Raw genomic sequence first — 10195 nt, 5'->3', positions numbered from 1 at the left:
TAGGCGCGGAACCACTGCCAAGCAGTGCCCCCGACACCCAACTCCGCGAGTCTCCCCAGAAGGATACCATGGTCGATGGTATCAAACGCCGCTGAGAGATCAAGGAGAATCAACAGAGTCACACTTCCCCTGTCCCTCTCCCGACAAAGGTCATCATACAGGGCGACCAAGGCTGTTTCGGTGCCAAAACCGGGCCTAAAACCGGATTGAAACGGATCTAGATAATCGTTTTCATCCAAGAGCGCCTGGAGCTGGCCGGCAACCACCCATTCCAAAACCTTGCCCAAAAAAGGGACATTCGCCACCGGTCTATAGTTGTTCAAGTTATCTGGGTCCAAGGAGGGTTTCTTTAAAAGAGGTCTCAATACTGCCTCCTTGAGGCTACCAGGGACTACTCCCTCCCTCAAGGAGGCATTAACCACTTCCTTGGCCCAACCGGTGGTCCCAGCCCTGCTAGCTTTCACTAGCCAAGATGGGCAAGGATCCAGAACAGACGTGGTTGCCCGAACCATTCCAAGCACCTTGCCCACTTCCTCGAGCTGCACCAACTGAAACTCATCCAATAATGAAGGACAAGGCCGTGTTCCGGACACTTCAATGGATTCATCTGTCGCAACATCGGAGTCAAGATCCCTGCGGATACATGCGATCTTATCTTGAAAGTGTCCAGCAATTTTGTTGCAGCGGGCTTCCGATGTTTCCGTAGTATCGTGGGGGCCAGAGTGTAAGAGCCCACGCACGACTTCAAAAAGCTCCGCTGGGCGGCATAGGGATGATCTAATAGAGGCAGCAAAATAAAGCTTCTTTGCTGTCCTTACCGCTTTTGTATACAACTTGTTGGTGGCACTTACCGAGGCATGATTGTATCCACTGGGAGTTTTCCTCCATCTGCACTCCAGCCTCCTCCTCTCATGTTTCATCGCTCTCAGCTCCGGGGTATACCACGGAGCTGTATGAGCTCTACAGCGAAGGGGGCGCGCAGGAGCGATCGTGTCAATAGCCCGGGTCATTTCCGTATTCCACAGTGCGACCAGGGCCTCGACAGGAGCACCAGTCCTATCAGCCGGAAAATCTCCCAGAGCCCTCTGAAAACCTGCGGGATCCATCCGGCTCCGGGAGCGGATCAACTTAATAGATCCTCCACCTTTGCAGAGGGAAAGAGCCGCTGTAAGTCTAAATCTCAGCAAGCGGTGATCTGTCCATGACAATGGGGTAGATGAAAAACACCCCACCGCCAGATCACCATCTCCATGTCCAGTGGCGAAGATCAGATCAAGAGTATGTCCCGACACATGCGTTGGGCCGGTAGAAAATTGAGACAGCCCCATTGTTGTCATGGAGGCAATGAAGTCCTGAGCTGCGCCAGATAAGACAGCCTCGGCATGGACGTTGAAATCCCCCAGTACCAAAAGTCTAGGGGATCTCAAGAGCACCTCCGAGACTATCTCTGTCAGCTCAGCTAAGGAAGCTGTTGGGCAGCAAGGTGGACGGTACACCAACAGTATTCCTAGTCTGTCTCCCTGGCCCAATACAAGGTGGAGACATTCCAGACCAGTCGCCGTCTGGACAGGGTGCTTGGTGAGAGGGAAAGAACTCCTATAGACCACAGCGACCCCCCCTCCCCGGCCCTCAGATCTACCACAGTGCTGAACCAAATACCCAGGTGGACAAAGCTGGGAAAGAGCAACTCCTCCCTGATCAGCCACCCAGGTTTCGGTTATACATGCCAGGTCGGCACCCTCCTCCAGAATTAAATCATGGACAAGTGAGGTTTTATTATGTACCGACCTGGCATTCAAAAGCAGCATTTGGAGATCCGAGAGCTGGCTGATAGGACAACCAACAAACCTGTGGGTATGAGGAGAACCGGAACAAGGCACAGACACAATTTGATCGATTTGATGGATTTGGGTGGGGTATTTTTGGGGTGGTTTATAAACATATTGTTTTTATATGCTGGGACCTTCCGGTGAAGAGCTGGCGGTGGTGGTGATAATAATATAAAAAATAATTCCAGAGACACATGCCCCAAGATGGATTCTAATGGCCTCAGTTCTGTGTGCTTGACACCCCTGTTCATTCTCCATCAAGCAATTCAAGTTCTCCCCTATTAAGGCCCCATCAGAACTATACATTTAAAGAGCTCTTATACCACCAGCCAGTGTGGTGTAGTGGTTAAGGTGTTGGACTACGACCTGGGAGACCAGGGTTCGAATCCCCACACAGCCATGAAGCTCACTGGGTGACCGTGGGCCAGTCACTGCCTCTCAGCCTCAGAGGAAGGAAATGGTAAACCCCTCTGAATACCGCTTACCATGAAAACCCTATTCATAGGGTCGCCATAAGTCAGAATTGACTTGAAGGCAGTCCATTGCCATTTCTTTTATACCATTTTAAACAGTTGTGGCTTCCCCCAAAGAATCCTGGGAAGTGTAGTTTGTGAACGGTGCCAAGTGTTGTTAGGAGACCCTTCTTCCCCTCACAGAACTACAGTTCCCAGGGTTCCCTGGGAAGAGGGATTGATTGTTAAACCACTCTGGGAACTGTAGGTCTGTGAGGGGAAGAAGGGGTCTCCTAACAATTCTCAGCATGCTTAACAAGCTACACTTCCCAAGATGCTTTTGGGGACAGCATGACTGTTTAAAGTGCAGGAAAGGCTTAAGGGCTTCGCACAGTCATTAATCAAAATGGAGACAATAGTCAAGAAATCAGGAGGCGGCTATGACTGGGGAGGGCAGCTGTGAGAGAACTACAAAAGGTCCTCAAATGCAAAGATGTATCACTGAACATTAAAGTCAGGATCATTCAGACCATGGTATTCCCGATCTCTATGTATGGATGTGCAAGTTGGACAGTGAAGAAAGTGGATAAGAGAAAAATCAACACATTTGAAATGTGGTGTTGGAGGAAAGCTTTGCGGATACCATGGACTGCAAAAAAGACAAATAATTGGGTGTTAGAACAAATTAAACCAAAATTGTCACTAGAAGCTAAAATGATGAAACTGAAGTTATCATAATTTGGACACATCATGAGAAGACATGATTCACTAGAAAATACAATGCCTGGAAAAACAGAAGGGCGTAGAAAAAGAGGAAGGCCAAACAAGAGATGGATCGATTCCATAAAGGAAGCCACAGACCTGAACTTACAAGATCTGAACAGGGTGGTTCATGACAGATGCTCTTGGAGGTAACTAATTCATAGGGTCACCATAAGTCGTAGTGCACTTGAAGGCACATAACAACAATAAGGCCTAAGGGTGGTACTAAATGCACCCTTCACAGCAGCTTGGACAGCTCAATTTCTCTCCCCAAGCCAACTCCTAGGAGGAGATTAATTTTAACTGGTTATGCTAAGCAGAAGGTTTCAGTTTTTTCCCAACCTTGCTAATTGAAGCTGCGATAAATCCCTTTTTTTAATTTATTTTGCAACGTGGTTGTCACAGCACCATTTATCAGAAGTCCTAAATCTTCTTTGCCTTGAAATCAAAGTTGTTTCCTGTGCTGGCAAGCAGGCAGCCACCCTTCCCCCAAGAACACTGATTTCAAATGGTGCTAGACATTGTGTACTTAAATCTAAACCACCACATGAAACCAGCTTCCTGAGGGAGCTCCAGACAGACTTCCTCCGATGGGCCGAAGAGGCCGCGGCTTGACCTAGAAAGAGAGATGTTAATGCTTGCTGGGTTTTCTTTATTAAATTGAAAGTCCCTTTGCGTGACCGCGTTGGCATCGAAAATGGAGAAGTCAGGCTCCCCAAGTTTCCTCCTCTGGCCCCAGCAAGAAAGGGGGCGAAGGCAGAAGGGAATGACCAGGATTCAAGAGCACAAGCAAGTGGAAGGTAGCCTCTGGGCCCTGACTGGCAGAGAGGGACTAGTTTGCCATTCTTCAGTCTGGGCTTTTCTTGTGCATTTAGCAACACAGGAACACAGGACAGTGCCTTATATTGAGTCAGACCATCAGTCCATCTAGCTCAGTGTTGCCTTCTCTGACTGGCAGCAGCTCTTCAAGGTTTCAGACAGGTGATATTCCCAGACCTTCCTGGAGTTTATTTTGTTTTGTTTCACACACTGATACCCCACCTTTCTTTCATCAAGGAAGCCAAGGCGGCAGTGGTCTCCCATCCAGGCACTGACCAGACCCAGACCTGCTTAGCTTCAGGAAGGTAGGACTGGACCTCAGACCTTCTCTGTGCAAAGCAGATGCTCTGCCCCTGAGCTACGGCCCTTCTCAAATAAAGGTTCAGGAGAAATAAAGAGAGTTAAGGATAGATAACACATGCATGTGAGAACTGTAACATACCAAACAGTAAAAGCAAACGTTCACTACTTTTTCCAGACACTTCTTCGTTATCTCGTTGTTGTGAGAACCTTTTGTATTTTGTTAAGGATAGCAAAAAAAATTCTGTTTCTTTCCTTCCCAGGTAGAAATGCAGGGAGCTGCCGTATACCTTCAGACCATTGTTCCACCTAGCTCCACCTAGCTCAGTATCGCCTGCTCTGGCTGGCAGCAGCTGTTCAGGGTTTCAGACAGGAGACATTCCCAGCTATGCTGCTAGGCTACAGCCCTGAACCTGGGACCTTCTGCATGCAAAGCAGATGATCTGCTGCTACGCTACAGCCCTTCCCCAAGCAACTAGTATGAAGGGAGGAAAGGGCTGAGCAGGGAAGGGAAAGCAGCAGAGGTGAAGGGTCCGTGACTGACAGGGTCCGAAGCAATAGTCTGCCTGGCTCAACAGCTGATGGACTGTGGCTGGCCAGTTGCTCAAGGGAAGTTCACAAGCAGAGCATCAGTTGCCTACAGTGCTATTTCTTAGCGTTTTAGTACTCAGTGATGTCCTGTCTTTTCAGCTTTTGTGTCTGTTTATGTGCCAATGATCTGATATTACCAGTGAGCCAGTCCACCATATCAGGATGGCAGCTCTACCTGATTCGCACGTCCTGAAACAATGCAGGAACCAAAACCAACCCCTTTTAAATGGGCACTTCTCCAGATTTTGCAACGCAGTTCTGCAGCCAAGTACCGTGTGTGGAAAAATGCACCTGCTTGGGTGACCTGCAAACAAAAATGCATCTATTAGTGAAAATGACATACAAAATGCATTATATTAGGGGAAATTGCACACAAAGATGTGTGTATTAGAAATTTACACTGGCATGCTTAGAAATGTTCATGAGACCTTTTTTAAAAAAACAACAACAAAAGAAAAGTATTTGCAAACTGATGTAGACATGTGGACAACTGAAGATTGGGGGGGGGGGGAAATGAGGAACAGAGAACTTGAAATTGAGATGCTTCGCCCATCATACCACCACAGGTTCGTAACAAGGTTCATCTCATTGGCTGCTCTGGGGGAAAAAATGTTCTTGGGTGTCAGAGCTATATCAGCAGCCTTTTGGAAAGTGGTGAGGAGCAGAGCTACAAAGCCCAGGATAGGCTGCCAGCCATGAAGCTGGAAGACTTTCAACTCTGCATTTTGTAATCAACAGGTGTGGGGAGGGCCTCACCTTGATCAAGGCCAAAACTCCTTCAAGCATCAAAAGTAATCCAGATTTGGCATCAGTTGGAAATTGGTGGGCCTCCATGGAGTTGGTTTCCATATGTCGTCACGGAATGAGGCCTCAGGCTCTGTCCCTCCTAATTGCTTCTTATCTCACAACCTGTAAAGGGGGAAAAATTCAAGGTCTCCGCTCCACAGCTGGGCATTTCTTCTCCCTTCCTGATATAGCAAATTCCTGCGATTGGAAGTTCCAAACAAGAAGCCATCCATCATTTCCCTCTGGCTAACGTAAGTGACAACTGTGTGCATTCTGAAAGTGTGATTAATCACCAAGGACTCAAGCTGGCAGCCTCTTGGAGAGACTTCTTGAAGGGGCAGCATTTTTGTACGAAGGATTCCAAAAATGATGAGTGTAGTTCCTTTCCTTCCCGTTTCCCACCCCACCAGCTAATGTATGTGCAAATATGGTCTGCAAATTATAGGGCGATTACTTCCTTCATAATCCTGGGTTGGAATGAATCTGCTCCCATAAAAGCAAACAACTATTCTGACGTGCTTATGTCAAAATGATTCAATTTCAGCTTTTAAAGAAATATGCCCAGCCTTGTTCCACTCCATCTTTTAGCCCTCGATTCCTGTTTCACAGCTACCTGAGACCTTCACTCCCAACATCACTGTCAGCTGTATGCAGGCTCCTTTTCTCTGACATGACTCCACCCATTCTCTCCCTGCCCTGTGTGCCTGAAATCCAGTGGTGTAGCCATGCAGGGTCTCAGGGGGTCTTAGTCCCCTTACTTTTTTGGAGCAGGGTCTCAGCATGGTCCCTATGTCTCCAGAATCTTACAAGCCAATCAGCATGAAAAGGGGGGGTGTTAGCTACTGAGAAGAGTCTTCTAGCATGCTTCCTTGTCCTTTGCTGCTGATTGGAGCCAATCATCAGAGTGAAAGGAGGTGAGTCAGCCACTGAGAAGATTCTTTTCAGTAGCTAACACTCTCCTCTTTCATGCTTATTGGCTCCTAGGGACGTCTGTTGTTGTGGGAGAAGGTACTAACAAGGATCTCATTCTCAGCCAGCAGCAAAAAAAGAGGGAGGGGTGTGGCCATGACTATCATGAAGGGAACCTGCACTTTGCCACAATTTGCCACTACGTTACTGCTGAAATCCTCCACCTGTAACATCTACATAACCTCTCTCTTCTTTCTAAACTAGGTATGGGGAACCTGTGGCCCTCCAGATGTTCCTGGACTCCAACTCCCATAATCCCCAGCTAGCCTAGCCAATAGTCAGGGAGGATGAGAACTGGAGTCCAACACCTGCAGGATAACATAAATACCAAAGTTCCTGGGTCTGGCTGTCAGAGTCCCAAGTTTGAGACCCTCCACCACCTTACGCCCATCTCCAAAAAGTCTTTCCCAAACATCTAATATTGTATCATGCCAGGGAAAAAAACCAAATGTTGTGTGCCAAAGAATAGGGCTGTTAACAGATTAATAGAGAGTTGCTAGTTGATTAATCATTTGCCTTTAGCCGACTGAATATATGTCAGTGAAGCTGTCCATCCCCAAAAACTTCCACATAGGTGTCTTCTTGAGATACTGCAGCAAGTATAATATATAGTTTAACAACTCCTCACAAGAGGAATGGAAAGAAAATATCAGATGTTACCTTCTCCTTCCAACAGTAGCACACCAAAACTGGGAGGAAGGGCAGGACATAATTTAATTAATTTAATTTAATTAATAAATATTCTTTTTTTTAAAAAAAAAGCTGTTGTGCTCTTAACTTGCAGACCCACCAATCAATTTTTCCTTTTGACAATTCGCACTAAAGTTACCAGTCAAACCAATTACAGCAAGCAGAGACAGCGCAATATGCAATGCACTTTCTTGAAATAAATATGCCCAATATATATGCATGAGAGCAAGGAGTTCTGGGGAAGCTGAAATGAAATATGATACAACTTGAAGCCACAGGAGAAAGGTGTGTGGCCATAGAGGACATGGCCTTTTGCAGACATTAGTGGCAAAGAAAAGCCAAGAACCTAGTCCTTTTGATAGGAGATTAAAAAATGTTTGAGAAAACTGAGATATTCCAGGAGCGCAATTTCAGTTTACACATGTGCCGTTTTTGCACATAGCTCTGACCAGCTGTAACAAAATGGGGAAACCCAGACATATTGTTTGGGGGGGGGGAAGTAAAGCAGTAGGAGAAAAATTTAATATCCAAAGCATTTCAGACCTCTCAGGTCCTTCATCAGGGAGTTTCAAATACAGAAGCTCAATTGTTTGTTGGAAAGATTTTCATGGTTGAGCCAGTATTTGAATCTATACCAGCTTTCGCCAACCAAATGCCCTCCAGATGTTTTGGATGACAACTCGCATCAGTTCCAGCCAGCACAGCCAATCAGGGATGATTGGAGTTGGAGTCCAAACTATCAGGAAAGCACCAGGCTGGGCAAGGACTATACTAAGACTGGGCAACAACGGTTTGGCCCAAATTTGGAGGTCAAGGCCATCTCATCACTTTTGCATTTTAAGGGTGGGAGATGCACAATTTCTGGAGGGAGGGCTTAGCAGAGTTTCTTCCCTCTGATTAGCCGTCATCTTTATTTTTTCAATGTCCCTTGCAATGGGGCATTTTGTGTGTGTGTGTGTGGGAGGATGGTTCTTACCAGCTAATCAGAGCAAGGAAGCTCTGGTAAGTCTTGCCTAGAAATCACATGCCACAACCTGAAAACAGCAGAAATTACCTCTCCAATTTCAGGAAGTGCAAATGGGGTTTCAAAACTGGTGGGGTGGTTGGATTTCAGGTAAATCCTAGCCTAAACTCACTTCCTAATGGAAGAGTCTTCATTTTTAAAACTTGAGAGTAATTTGTGCAGAAAAAGTGAGACCTTATCTAGGCAGACAAATGGATTGAATTACAAGTGCTCAAGGTGCTTTACCTCAACAATTCTAACAACAACCTTGTAAGGCAGGCCAGTATCATTTTCCCCATATTGTAGATGGGAAGTGGAGGATGAGCAAGTGAGGCTTGCTTAAAATCACCTACTACATCAGTGGCTGTGCTGAGACTTCAACCAGTCCATGGCTCACACTTGGGCCTGTGGGCACATTTACAATTTTGAGCAAGGGTGGTGGGCACCACCTCTCTGGTCACTTTTCGCTCCCCTCCCCTGGATCAGCCTCCCCCTTCCCAAAGAGAGAAAGAGAGCATGTACAAACTTCACTTTTCAAAGGGATCTGGGGAAAAGTCAGATCCAGTAGAATGAACCTGAGCCTAGAAAAGCACATAGAGCTGAAAGAGGAAGTGGGAAAGAGTGTCAGTCTTCTAACTTCCTCCTTCAGCTTTATGTATCTTTCAAAGGAGAAAAGGATAATCACCCTCACCACCTCATGACCAAGGGAAGGGGGGCTCCAAGACTTCGTGGGTGCCAAGGGAAGACCTCAAGGGTGCCATTGCACATATAGGTGCCACGTTGGCAACCCCTGCTCTAAATCATTAAATACGCCAGAGCTCTCTTTACAAGTTGCTAATTTAATAACGCAAGACTCACATTGCTGGAGCCAACCAAGCTCTATCAAGACCACCATTCTGTTTCCAGCTCACCCACTCCTTCTTGGACTTCTTCCTATCCTCCTGGCATTCCCAAGTTTCCCTAAAGAAAGAAAATGTGTGTGTGTGTGTGTGTGAGTGAGTGAGTGAGAGAGGGAGACAGAGAGAAAGAGAGAGAGAGAGATCATTGGTACCCCTCTCAATTCAAGATCACAGAGCCTGGCCTCCTGTGAGGAGCTCAGAAAAATTACTGGTTTTACAGCATTCTCCTGTAAAAGTCAATGAAATCCTAGATTAAAATTGGGAGACTGAAGGATGAGATGATGTAACGCAAGCAATGTGATGTAATGCAACGAGGTGCGCCTGGCGCAAACGCTGTTATCTTTTCAGCGCCAGGTCAAGACTTTCCTCTTCTCCCAGGCATTTTAGCATGTGTTTTAATTGGCTTTTAAATATGTGTTTTTAAATTTGTGTATTTGTTTTTATGTTTTAATTGTTGTAAACCGCCCAGAGAGCTTCTGCTGTGGGGCGGTATACAAATGTAATAAACAAATGTAATAAATAAATAAATAAATAAATAAGCCTTGGGCCATTTCACAGAAACCAATCCAGGTTTTCCAGTGTTAACAGGAACAGAGTTCTCCCTGTACATAACCTACACAGCTATTCACTTCTCCTGGAATCTTGTTCATTTCCATCATACAATTTAATAAACCAGAGGTATGTTCATCCTCCCTCCCCTTTCCGGGAACATTACTGATGTGCTGCTCTGAGGGAAACAGCATTGGGAAGTGTTTGAATTTATTTGGCATGAATGAAGGCGTTTTTGCATTTTCAGCTGTATATGTGTGTGTTTTCTCATGGAGTGTTTATATTTGGGTCACTTTCTTTGTCTCCCACTGATAAATCACCTTTCTTTTGTTGTTAAAAAGCATCCAGAGTTGACTAAGTAAAAATGGAAGGAGCAGAGTTTGTGCATATTTGGTGGAATTGTAAAATACTGGAGGCCGCTGGCAGGAATTTCAATGACGAGTGTCAGAGAATCAGTGATGAGATTCCAGTAACTGAAAGTAATTCTGTCCAGGTGTCTGAAACGCAATGTTTTAAGGGGAAACACAAAAGGGAATCTGTTGGGAA

At 46.0% G+C, this 10195-nt stretch overlaps 1 long non-coding RNA gene across 1 annotated transcript; it reads right to left on the bottom strand.

Annotated features, from left to right (window-relative positions):
- Positions 1 to 4699: 4699 nt before the first annotated feature.
- Positions 4700 to 9146, bottom strand: LOC133390143 (uncharacterized). The gene is made up of 3 exons (XR_009764317.1): positions 9060 to 9146; positions 5510 to 5662; positions 4700 to 5057 (listed from the first exon to the last, which is right to left on the bottom strand). It is a non-coding gene; the product is annotated as an uncharacterized LOC133390143 (long non-coding RNA).
- Positions 9147 to 10195: the final 1049 nt, after the last annotated feature.

Source organism: Rhineura floridana, chromosome 8 (genome assembly GCF_030035675.1).
Source record: "Rhineura floridana isolate rRhiFlo1 chromosome 8, rRhiFlo1.hap2, whole genome shotgun sequence".
NCBI lineage: Eukaryota > Metazoa > Chordata > Lepidosauria > Squamata > Rhineuridae > Rhineura > Rhineura floridana.
The sequence above is the reverse complement of the archived record's forward strand: the minus strand, read 5'-3'. Positions and strand labels throughout refer to the sequence as shown.